The sequence below is a fragment of the Artibeus jamaicensis genome, unplaced genomic scaffold, assembly GCF_021234435.1.
Source record: "Artibeus jamaicensis isolate MK-2021 breed Jamaican fruit bat unplaced genomic scaffold, CSHL_Jam_final contig_452, whole genome shotgun sequence".
Lineage (NCBI taxonomy): Eukaryota > Metazoa > Chordata > Mammalia > Chiroptera > Phyllostomidae > Artibeus > Artibeus jamaicensis.
This window is the reverse complement of record NW_026521837.1, coordinates 18859685-18873154: the sequence shown is the minus strand read 5'-3', so window position 1 is coordinate 18873154 and position 13470 is coordinate 18859685. Positions and strand designations below refer to the sequence as shown.

Genomic DNA, 13470 nt, shown 5'->3' with positions numbered 1-13470 from the left:
AGAAATATCCACAATTATTAATATCCACAGTTAAGATTTTTAACAATCCTCTCTCAGTAACTGATAAACATAAATCAACAGAACATCAGTAAAGACATAGAAAATTTAGGAACACTATCATTAATCAAGTTAACTTAAGTGCATGTATGGAATGCTCCACCAATGACTGTAGAATACACATTCTTTTTGAGTGCACACAAAACATTCTCCAAGATAGACCATATGTTGGAACATAAAACAAGTCTCAATAAATGTCAAACAAGTAAAATCATACATACATGTTATACAAACACAATGAAATTCAATTAGAAACTAATAACAGAAAGCTATCTAGAAACTCCTGAAATATATATAATTAAGCCATGATGTTATATAGGTATCAGGAGAGGTGCTTCTTAGAATCAAGAGAACACAGTAAATATAAGCTCATTATCCTGCACAGAAAAAAGCATATCAGTTCTGGCTGTATCATGTCTACTATAACCATGGGAGACAGGGGTTTTCTTGGAGAAGTGACTAGAATGAATTCTAATGCATTCCAAAAGGAAAGAAAAAAAGAAAATCTTTCCCTATGGTTGTTTTCTTAAGCATAGATAACTGAAGTTTTTATAACCAAAAGCATATTTTGGGCTTTTTCTAATCACATAATTGTCACGTATACCAAATGACAGACTCCATTTCAAGCAAAATTTCTTATTGTCAGCATTACAGTAGGATAAAATCTATTGAGTATAAACTTGTATACCTAGAGAAATTCTCTAAATATTATACCAAATTAGATAAAAACTTACATTTTACAATTTAAAATGAGGTATTTTAAATACCTCACTCATGAGGTATTGTTGCCTTCCATTTCTACATGAAAAACAAAGTTTGACATGTTTCATTCAGGTGGCATAGAAAGGATTTTGACTTAATGGACTTTGTTCTGAACCTCTTGCTTCCACATTTCTAATTCTACATATTTCTTTTTCCCAAAATATAGTGTACACATAGCACAGAGGATTTTTAAGGCAGTAAAAATGCTCTTGTATAACAGCACAATGATGGGGATATGTCATTATACATTTGTCCAAACCCACAGAATGCACAACAGCAGAATGAAAAGTGTTGTAAAGGTATGAATGATGGAAAAACACAGGCTCATCCACTGTAGGAAATGTAGCATTGTGATGGGGATGCTGGCACGGGGGGGCTACCTGCGTGTAGGGGCAGGGGCTGTATGAGAAAGTTCTGTACTTCCCCCTCAATTTTGCTGTGAACCTTGAATTGCTCAAAAAAATTAAATCTTAATTAAAAAACAGACTACAACCAAATTTTAACTTCACATCTGGCCTTTGTCTTGAGTATCATTTTGGAGTATTTGTATTTTCAGACTGAGGAGGAAGTAAACCTCAAGGATTATATTCTTTTGATCAAATACAGAAAAACTGATCAAGTTCTTTAAATCTGAATATGATGACTTTAGTTTGGATGTTCATTATTAATCCTCAAATATCAGTAAAAATATATCCTCTATGTTTTAAAAGAAACGGATTCCTCATAGGCAGAGAGCAGGACAGCAGCTGGGGGGGGGCTGTTAGAGGGGAGAGGAACTGAGCAAAAAGGAAAAAGGACTCCTGGACATGGACCACAGTGTGGTGACTGATAGGGGAAGGGGGATACGAGAGGACTAAATGGTAATGGAAAAATACAATAAAAAAGAGAAGAAAATAATAGAGAAGGATTCATCAAGTGAGCCAACAATACTTTGTTCGAAGCATATGGTGGCCATCGGTTTGGAGGGAGAAGGGTTTCCTTGGATAAATAATCACAGTGATGACCTTCCAATCACACAGACACATGTGATAATTTGCAAGCATCAAAATCAGGCCTTATACTGGGACCTTTCAGGCTGTGAGTGTAGTTATGAAAGCTTTTCCACACTGCCCACACATATAAACCTTTCAATTTATGCAGATACTAATGTATAAAGTAAGTAGGAAAGAAAGAGGTGAATTACACTCTCTTCTGTGTCTGACAAGGTCTAATGCAAATTCTCCTTTCTCCCCTATTTCCTTGTTAGTGATCCTTTGGCAATAAACAAAATAGTTACTCAAACTCACAAATGACAAGTTAATGTAAAAATATGATTTGTTTGATATTTTTACTAACATATTTTGTTTAATGAGGAAAATCTGGAACAAACAGACCTAGAGCTTTTAACCTTAGCAGAGTTCTTATTTATATGAAGCTCATTATTAGCATCTTGGAGTAATAAATTAATTTATTCAGTCAATTCTCAGTTGTATGTAGATGAACATGAGTCATGGAATCCACACCCATGCAATCCAAACAGTCACTAATGAAACTTTTTAAAGGACACTGGTCCTGACCAAGAAAAGCAGAAAGGGCATTTCATTTGTGGGGTATTGTTTCTAGAACACTACCTAGGTTAAGTGTGTTCACTTTGAGATAAATCACTAAAACTGTACTGTTATAATTTCTGCCCTTCTTTTTGGCGATGCTTCAATTTCAAAAAGGTTAATGTAAAAAGAAAACAATTTTAAACTGAAGACTTTACGTGATAATAAGCTCCATCAAGTTATGGATCTCTGTCTTGTTCAACATTGTATTTCCATGACCTAGAACCTGACACACAGAAAGGACTCAACACATATCCAAATAAGTTAACGGTTAAAAAGGAAATCCTACTATGCAGGGTAGACAGCTTATACAAAAAAGCAAAGCTCCCCCTACCCCACCTCTCTTACCTCCCCGGTCCTGCTTTGCAGAGTGATTTACTTTTTAATATATAACTTTCTCTGGTTTTCCTGGGGGTTCTTTTCAATGCCAAATACTGGGTTGGCCAAAAAATTCATTACATTTTTTTCATAAAATAAAAAATACATTTTTCATTTTCACCAATAACTTTATTGATTTAGATATATGCAGTATGTCAGCTATCTCCCGTATCTAGTGGATAGAGGGCAGGGGTGCCGCTAAACACTTTCCAATGCAGAAGACAGCCCCTCAGCAAAGAAGTATTTGGCCAAAATGTCAATAGTAGCAAGAAACTTCACAAACCACTTTTGACATGTTTGATCAGCCACAGCACCTTCTCTGTACACAGCACAAATCTTTTATCTGCATTTTTACCTTTCTTGAAATAATAAAGCATAATACACTGAAAATATTGCTTCTTCCACGTTCAATATTAAAATGGCTGCACAAAAATTCATCAATTTTGATGTTTTTTGAAGTGCATGCTGACATGATAGCTGTTACAATATAAGCTAACGAAAAATTGTTTCAAATGAAGTTAAAGACAATTAAGCACAACTAGAGCCATAGTATGGAAAAAAACATAATGGACTTTTTGGCCAACCCACTACTATGCTTATAACTCTTTTCTTAACTTATCCATTTTAGAAATTTGGTTCTTTCCATGAGATGAGGACTCAGATCACAGCCCTACCACTCCCCTTTCTTATTCCCCCAAATACGGTCATAATTAGTGAGGCCTTGAACCAATTTATAATTCAAATATTGGATTTTATATTCAATTTCTGTATCATCTGTCTTCAATTAGGTATTTCAATTAGTATTTCTTCTTTGGAGAAATACTAGTATGAGTTCCTGGCAGAGACTAATTAATAATGAAAATATGTAACCCCTGAAACATCTGGATGTCAGGAAGAAACTAGAATGGGGTCATGAATGACAATGCAACCCAAACAATCGGATAGTTCCTTATACTTATCACATTAATAATCAAGAATTGTCTTTAACTTCTCGTGCATTTTTTTAAGTTGATCTATCTCAATATGGTAAAAAAAAATCTGAAATCTTCTAAATAACAGTATTATATCAAAGAAAGAAAGAATTTTAGAGGAAGATGCTCAGGTAGCCTGACATTTTTTTATGGAGAGAAAATGAGACCCAGAGAAGTTAATTAAATTGCCCGATCCACATAGTGTGATCAATAGCAGTCTTTTTTTTTTAACTCTCACCTGAGGATATGTTGATTGATTTTAGAGAGAGAGGAATGGAGAGGGAGAAAGAGAAATGTCCACTGGTTGCCTCTAGTACCTAATCTAGGTGTGTGCCCGGACAGATATAACCTGCAACCTTTTTGGTACATGGGATGGTGCTTCAACCAACTGAGCAATCTGGCCAGGGCTACAGTCTATTGATATTTTATCTAGTTATTTACTTAGTCATTCAGCAAACTTACCAGGTGCTCTATAAATAAAAAGTAAGAAAGATGAAGTCTCTGCCTTGAGATATTTTCTGTCTGGAATGTAAAGGAAGTCAAGAGAACATGGACAGGGTGACATATAACTCTTTATGGGTAGGTCAGGGAGGATGGCCAGAGGAGGGAGAGGGAAATGGTGATGGCTGAGCCGTGCCTGAAGTTAGCAGTGAGTACAATGGCTAAGGAGGGGCACTCCTCACACAAGGTGCACGTATGCAGAGGCTGTCAGAGAAAACATGGTGGACAAGGAACTGAAAAAATTGATGTGGATCACATGAGAAATAGGCGACGGGTGAAGAACAAGGAAGGGAGGTGAGGTGTGCAAGAATCGGCTTGTGAAGACAATGGAGATTCATTTCAGAAATATGAAGATTGTGGCATGATCAGACTTGCACTTTAGAAAGCTGACCCTTGTACTGGAATGAAGGATGGAATAGAAGCAAGAGATCATTTATCAGGAGACAGTGCAAAAACGAAACTAGAAATTCAGTGAGGAAGAAATGGACTCTGGAGATGAGGAGGCAGCTGACCTAACAGAACTTGGGGACTGACTGGAAGAGATAAATGAGTGTGCATGAAAAACAGGTTCCTAGATTTCTGGCATGAGGAACCTACTGAGTAGACCAATAGTGGGTTAATGACTACATCCCCTAGTGTGCTGGGGTAGCAATTAGGTGCATGGGGATGATGCTAAATTGTATATTCACATATTGATGGGGATATCTATGTAAGGATACATAAGTGCCTGAGCAATAAAATTATTGTTTTCTATAGCTTGCCTTGAATAACTGGGCTCCTTCAGTGTAACAGATTTTATTTAATATAGCACAACTGCCCCCACAAATCATCCATTTATTTCAATATAAGAGTAAAACCTAGTTAAACAACTTGGACTAATTCCTATTTGGCTATTTTAATGGACTTTCTAAGAGAAATAGGATACTTTCCCTGCTCATCATGACAAAGAACTTGAGGGTAAATGGCTGGTAAGGTAATGTTTAAAACAGTCAGAAAATCTGACAATGTTCTAAGGTATGCTTGTTAAATTCAGTTAAATGTCTAATATGGGAAATTGGATAAACACATGGAGAGAAACCAGAGACACTGTTTCAAATGAGTGGTATGGTCTGGCCTTGAGAGCAAGGAAGTACACTAAACTGTTGTCAACATACCATGTTTCTGGTTTTAATTTCCCAGCTAGTTTGAAGTTTGCTTAATCACAACTGACTTCTAAAGTGTTTCCCACCCTGGTTAGTGTGGCTCAGTTGGTTGGAGCACTGTCTCATAACTAACTGAAAGGGTGCTGGTTTGACTGCCAGTCAGGGCCCATACCTAGGTTGCAGGTCCCTATTCTGGGAACACAGGCTCCCTGGTCTGGGGGTGCACAGGAGGCAACCAATCCCTGCTTCTCTCTCACAGTGATGTTTCTCTCTCCTTCCCTCCCTCTCTAAAATCAATGAAAAAAAATGCCCTCAGGTGAGGATAAAATTAAAAATACATAGTGTTTACAGAACGTGGAGGAAATGATCATTGTTTTCAATTAATTAAAAATAAGATAATTCATAGTGAAATGCCTATAAAAAGTTCTATTGAAGGGCAACCTCTCTATCTCCTTCACTATGATCCTCCCATTGTTATCCACGATATATAAAATTTACCCTTTTCTCTGGAATTCTGATTCACTTTCTACATTATTTTCCTTTTTCACATTCAAGTCAATAATAAAGTTCAAGATCTAATTTTATAAAGGACTTCCCACCTTAAACTTTTATCTATGCTTTCATTATCACTTGTTTTGACCAATTTTTTTTAAGACTCACAGGTTTGAAACATAGACACCTAATAATTTACATACCTCATCATATATTAGCATAATAAATGAGTTAAATGAGGTATGGGACTAGCTATAGTTTTAGCTCTTATTAATCCATCTTCTACAAAAAGCATTTTCCCATGCCTTCTTGGTTGACTTGAAATTAGCAGTGTGAGTACATTTAAAAAAAAAATCTTTTCTCCCTGGCTGGTGTGGCTCAGTAGATTGAAAGCTGGCCTGTGAACAAAAGGGTCATGGGTTTGATTCCCAGTCAGGGTACATGCCTGGGTTGTGGGCCAGGTCCCCAGTTGGGGGTGCGCCAGAGACAACCACACATTGATGTTTCTCTTCCTCCCTTCCCTTATCTCTAGAAACAAATAAAATCTTAAAAAAAATAATCTTTTCTACTTCCCAGATATTTTATGTTCAGTTTTAATTTTACATAAACCAATTGTTTTGTGCATTCCCTTAAGAACTTCCCTGAAATCCAACAGAACTGTAATACACTAAGTATAATGTATATTCTTTACCTTCTTCATGTTTCTTCTTTTCTACTCCAAATTTTTTCTATGTGAATAGCCAACTATACTCCTTCCATACTTTCACATCTTTATTTTAACTGCATGAGTCATACAAGTGTTTGTGTTGTACAGACAGCATCACAGCAGATCCTGAAAGTTGTAAGGGACTCTTTGCCTTTCACCTACTACCACGCCTAACCCCATTTGTAAGAAAAAGACACTGAAGTTTATACATCAAGTCTTAATGACCAAATACCAATAAACGGTTAAATGCTAGGAAATAATCCTACACCTAAGTTAAGAACTGGCAAAGAAGTTCTTCAAATACCAATAAAACATGAGTCAGGATTTCATGTTAAAACATAAAAAAAATTGTCATTTCCTCCATTCCTAACATTCTTGCCTTAGAAGGCATATTTTCTAAGACAATTAAGTAATTTCTTTTCACTATTTAAATGAATTGCAGGCTTGGGCACAGAACCAATAGATAAGTAGGTTGATTAAGGAGTTTGTCATTACTTTTAATTTTTTACTTCTATGCTTGATATATGTTAAAACGGATTTTTGGAGGTAATGAGGATAGGTACGCCCTGACACTGAAATGTAGTACAAGATGTTTCGTCCAAACACTTTAAAAAATAATTGCTATTTTGACAAACAAAATTCATCATAACAATCAAAACAGTTTTTAAATATTAATGTAAAAGGTGTGCTTAACTTTATTCAGGTTTCGTATTTTTTAAGTTCAAGTTAGCGAAAGTAAATTTCTTCTCCACATGCTAGAGAGCTGCATATGTATCAAAAGACTAAAACTCTAAGAAAAATCCAATAGCTTTATTTTCCATACATATAAAATGTATGAATTGTCCACACATTTTTTACTAGTATGGTAAAGATCAGACAACGTTACAACTTTGTGTTTTTGTTTACACTTGTCTTCACGCCCAGAAGCTGTAGACTGAGCTGGGTATGCAACAGAACACAGCAGCAGAACTGATCACGCCCTGAGCCCCTCCCACAGGGAAGCCAGGGTCAGAGAACCCGGACTGCTCTACAGTTGTAGCTTAACAGGCACCACTGCTACTCACTCTCTGGGAGCCTGACCACACCTTTCCAGCGCAGCTGTTATTACATAAGTAAACATCCCGTTTCTTCCTCAATTTGTTGGTGACAACAAAAATGAGTATGCATCTATGTATTTGTAAACAACTTTTAAAATTAACTTTTTAAACTTGAATGTATGTTTGTAAGTGATCTGAAGAGAGGCCAGGGTCAGAACCAGAATTAGCTGGACAGCAAAGCTGAGTGGACTGAAATGAGCAGTTTTCACGAAAACGGTCCTGGCTCTCCCTGGGGAGATGCCACAATGACCCCAGGACCCAGACTGCTGGCCCAGTTCTCCTCTCTAGTCTGGACAGTGTACTTCATTCCATACATTATGTCCACACAGGATAAATGTGTATAGCCAGAGTTTCAAGGGCAATGTCCTGAAAATGCTACAACTGAGGAGTAACCAACAAAACCCTGTCACGGTGAGGCCCAGGTTTTACAGTGTTGCAAGATCGTTAAAGTAATGACAGTGGAAAGTACAGTAAATCTTTCTAACTGCCAGCTTGTTCCTGAGGTTTCCAGCTACTAACTCCCTCCCCCCAACTTTGTATAGATGGTAGGTATTCTAGATGTCATGACATATTTGTTTTTACTTTTTAATTCAGATAGGCTTTAACAATTTTTGCATTACAAAGCAATGCTTGCAACACTGTCTTCTTTATTTGAGATACTAATATTGAAATTACAGTTTCAATAGAGTTCAGAGAAATTCTAGCCTAGCCAAAAAGTGACATTTTAAAAAACCGTACATACACCTTTTACCATTTCAATGACTTTGTTACCTTATTTGATGAGTGCCTTTAAAACTTTGAAACTAAAAGCCATTTTTCCCCAGTTCATAAACTCCTGTTTCAGAATGAAATGCTTTTTTTTTTGGAAGGCACTGGCTACTTTTAAAAAAATTACTTGTTCTAGCAAACTTGAGGTGTTCTTATTTAAGAATATATTACCTAGGAAGTAAGAACCAATTATTGGCTTCATTCTTCCAAGAGGGCAAGGCAAAATGGTGTAATTCTTGTTCCTTGCAGAAAACAGCTGCCCTTTTACAAACAAACAGAACAAAACTTATGTCAGTCCTTCATTCGACAAATGGTTACTGGCTGCTCAGTGTGTACCAACAGGCACAATGTTAAGGTCAGATACCTGTCAGTATACACTAGATATGAGTGTTTAAAAATTTGAACTACAGGCTTTTGATTCTCTCATGCAGCTCTTTTCTCTCTCCTTCTTCTTATTTTTTCACATTTAGGATCTCTAAGAATAAGCCATAGAGAATCTTCACAGTCTTCTTTAAAGCTCTGTCAGTCAGAATTTTTTCCACAGATTAAAGAAATTAAATGTATAGGTAATTTAAATTTTTAAATTATCTGTTGAAAGTACAAGCCATAAGAAAGCTGGTTATAAGGTTTCTGCCCTTATGGTGAAATGTAAATGAAAAGTAATAAGCCAATTTGTAATAGGGAATTAAGCCACCCATTTCATTATTCTAATTTCAAAACAGGCAATAAATTAAAGCAGATAAAACTTCTATTACTGACAATTAAATATAATAATTACTATAGAAAATATGGGAAGAGAATAATTGATTTCTTTTTAAAATTTAAAACAATATTTTTATGATTAATACTCTAAATTAAACATTTTCATCCATAATCTATATTCCTGAGAATTCTATAATCTTTGGGAAATCACACCTTATATTACATACTTTGTGTAAAACTGTTGGCTTTAAATTATTCACAGTGAAACAGTAAGATTTTATTTCACAATTTATTTTCTAAACTATTAGTTGATTTACAAGGGTAGGTCTATCAACCTCATCGGAAAATATGAAAGTCAGCTTGTTAATTTGCACTCAGGAACATCTCTAATACAACAAAAACCAAAGGTATAAAGCAACTTCATCATCATAAAAAATACTATTTTTTAGAAATCTAATCATTAACGAACTATCACAAAGATAAAAATCTTGGTTATGCACCCCTTCTATTAACTCTACCAACTTATCTGGTTTCAATTATTAATATTCTTCTTTTTTTGTATTAAACACACATACAACACACACACATACACAGTCAAGGAGCCATACTAACTCCCAAGATCACGCCACAAATCCAGACATTCCTCTCTGAGGCTGAATGCCTCTAGTTCTTCAAACCATCAAGGTCTCCCAAGAAGTGATAGGGTCAACTCAAAGGAGTATACAGTCTTCTGATGATTATAGTCTTCTCACCTCTAACAGCACTGTAGTGAGTTCAGGATTTACAGTGCAAGAGTGCAAATGAGAATTAGTTCCCAGAAAGCAGGGCAAACTGCCTCAATGTGGTTTACTGGTCACCAAGAAAGCACTTGGCAATGAACTCTGATCATACAGGTAGAAGCAGAAGATTAAGTGTCCTCCAGCACTAAAATTCTACTCTTCCTTCTCCTCTTGCAATATGTGAACAATTGCACTACCTTATATAATTCACAGTACCAACAAGAAAAAAACCCGAACAAGCAAGGAAAATAACCTTCCTACTAAGGTAAATTAATGAGAAATTTTGTGTAGCCATTGATTCTTATATATTCATTCCTGCCAATGTGATTCTTGTTTAATCTGTAGAGTAGAAGGGCATAATATCAATATTTACTTTGCCTTTCCAGAAACACTTTTTACTGTGGGCGTCTCTATGCTCAGAACAGTACTGCTAAGAAGTTCTGAAGAAGAAAAAGATGATATGTTGACTATCAAAAATCCATATGGGAACTCAGATTTTTTAATGTATTGTTTTAAAATGTCAACTACTACTGTTCTTTCTTCTCCTAAGTTCAAACTAATTGAAGGTTATAAAGGAACCACTTCCCCCCCAAAAGCCAGAACTTTCACCTATTCTGAATAGGGGAATACCTCTCATTAATTAGGTGAAAAAGGGAGGTCTTGCTGATGGAATGGGAGTCCCAGATTCCTGTACCCCCATTCCTTCTGCAGACCTCCTATTTGCCACAATGAGCAGTACCTGAAAGTCAAGGTAGCATTGTAACTTCGTTTGTTATCTGGAAGTCTAAGGGCAGGAGTGAAAACAAGCTGAGTAAATAAAGAGTTTCTCAAACTAGCTTCAATTTGTTCCTTCAATTTGTTCTCTTGTCACATGACAAGAGAGTTATGAGGAATATGATCATTAAATCTGAAATTCTGACCATTCCCAATTAATTGAGCTTTTACCAACTGCAAGCCAGTCATCACAATCTTGTTTCAGAGGTAGAAGAAGGAAGTACAGAGATCAAAGCAGCGCTTACAAAGGGGAACAACTATTTTTGTATTTGTACTCCAGTATTTATACTGACTGACTTTGAAAAACAGGGGCATTTATTCAGCCCATGTGAATGCCAACTGCAGAACACAAAATTGAAATTTCAAAGTAAAAACACAAATTTTCAAATTGCCACCAACCCCTAACTGGATTATATTTTCTTTAAGAAGTCTTTCAAACAGGTTAGAAATGGTTAACTCTTCACGGCAAGCAGTATTTCAGTGCTAGCATAATTGTACATACAATGAGTCTTCCTTTGTGTTCATATTTGTCCTATAGGCTGTGGCCCGGGAAGACATTTTATCCAAACCAGTTCCAGAGAAAATTGAGTAGTTGCTGGTATGTCAATATGGGTGAATAATTTCAGCAGATACCATGTTTCCATTTATCATATATGTTCCTACCTTAGCAATTTAATTACATAATAAATGTAAAAGGCTATAAGAAACAAATCTTTTTATTTCCTGAATTCCCAAGTTAATAAGCTCATAAAATATTTTACTTTAAATCATTTATGTAATTTTTAGTGCATTAAGCTGCAAAAGAATTCATCTCTAGAAAGTGCAATGTTAAAATCAGGAAAACAACATATATCAGCTAAGGGCTTTATGTTAATCAAGTATCCCTTTTAAAGTTTTAACAAACATTAATGCAATTTAAAGTACTAAAAATATTCACTTGATGGATTTTGCTAGAAAAATAAGCAATAATTATCTTGATCCCAAGGTTTAGTGTTTACCAAAGATCACCAGTTTGTAGAATAACATCTGTATTTCAGAGCTATTAAGTGTTTTAGTAATACCTGTCATTTTCCCAGCTTATGGGCTTTATGACAGAATCTTTAAGTTAAATATAGTTATTTAATAAGCTGCAATGCTGAAAAATCCTACTTAATAAGTCCATGAAAACATCTTAAATCTTGATAATGAGATACTGTATCATTAAGTCCCATTTAAGTTTCAGGATAGAGCAATAAATCAGGGCAAACATCTCCATCGGTATTTATTTTTAAAGACCGTAAGAAAACCTGTATTCAGGCTAGGCTTTATTTACACCACTATTTTTGTTGTAGAGATCACGCACAATACATGATACCGTTGTTCAAGTGTTGAACGTAATCGGAGTGCCTGAAAAGTGCCCTAAGTAGAGGATTTCTTTTCCCTGTTACATGCCAGGCCCTGAAGGATCAGGATCAAGCCCTCCTTAGGTCCTGAGAACTGAGGTACAGGACCTATACAGCAGGTGAGTATATTGGGGTATCGTCCTGGTTGGGGTATCTGCGTGTGAGTGAAGCGGGGGTTCTTTCGGAAGTAGGAGACCACGAAATAAGGCCACCCTATTCACTTTGAGGGAGTGGGGAGGCTTTCCCAGCGGAGAGGACTGCCGTGCACTTCTGCTTTCATTTCATGGAACGCCCTTAGGTGAAATCTGGTTCGGCACTGCACCAACCACCTTCCCCTCTCTCCTCCAAGCCAAAGAGCACCTCAAGCCATCTCCCAGCAGGGGGTGGGGGTGGGGATTTTAGAAAAGTTTGTGAGAGTTCCCCTCGGGGTCCCGTTCCCGCGGGGCAGCAGGACGCGAAGAGAAAGGAAGGACTGCCGGGGCGGCGCGGCCCTCGGGTCCGCCGGCACCCTCCAAGTCTGGCAGAGCCTTCCCCGCGATCGCCAATCCCAAGTGCCTCCCAACTCCTGTCAACGTCCTCCTAAACTGTTGCCCTGCAGTTAGTGCAGGAGCCGGGGAGTCCGGCGCGGCCGGAGGGGCGCGGGGCGGGTAGGTGGCGGGACTCGGGCCGCGGGTGCCCGGCGTGGCCCCTCGGCGCGGATCTGGCTTACCCTGGTGGCGAATCTGCGCTCGGCCTCGCGGTGCCTGCGGGCTCCCCCTCCGGGCCGGCGCGGGCCTGGGAGCCAGGGGAGGAGCGAGTTCGGCTGCGGATCGGGGCGCTGGGTTCCGGGGCGCGGGCTCGCGGTCTCGCGGTCTCGCCGGGCCGGGCCAGTCAGTGCCGCGCCATGTCGCAGCGCGGGCGGAGGGAAGCGCGGGGCGCGCAGGGGCCGGGCCGCGACGGCGCCGCCTTCCCGGCCTCAGCGGCTCTGGCCTGGGCTGCGCGGGGCTCTCGGATCGAGGTCGGCGGCCGCTCGCAGGCCGAGGGCGGCGGCGGCGGTGGCAAGAGGCCCGACGGACGGGAAGGGCAGGGGAAGCTGTCAGCGCGTAGCCGGGCCGCTCCGGTGGCGAAACCTCCTCTTCCTGCCCCGGCTCGCTGGTGCACTTCTCTGTCTTTCTCTCTTGCTCACTCTCTCACTTCCTGGCTGGAAATTCCCACTGACGTCGAGAAAGAAGACAGACGGACACACGCGTGCACGCCGCGGGGGCGGGAGGTGGGGTCGCCGCCGGGGGTGGGGAAAGCCCGCACTTCGGGGGCGCCCTGCGCCGGGAGAACCGTAGCCTGCTGCGCTCCCGCCCCTCGGGCCGCTACCGAGTGGAGGATGGGGAGCGCGCGGT

General features: G+C 38.9%; 1 protein-coding gene across 2 annotated transcripts in view; it reads right to left on the bottom strand.

The window, feature by feature from the left end:
• The window catches only part of NFKB1 (nuclear factor kappa B subunit 1), a 127524-nt gene extending 114280 nt beyond the window's left edge, over positions 1-13244 (bottom strand). Inside the window, exon 1 of one of the 2 annotated variants that reach the window (XM_037156879.2) lies at positions 12807-13244. The gene's annotated coding sequence lies outside the window, so the exon portion shown is untranslated. The remainder of the gene's footprint in view (positions 1-12806) is intronic. The other variant, XM_037156878.2, reaches the window with a different exon arrangement.
• Positions 13245-13470: the final 226 nt, after the last annotated feature.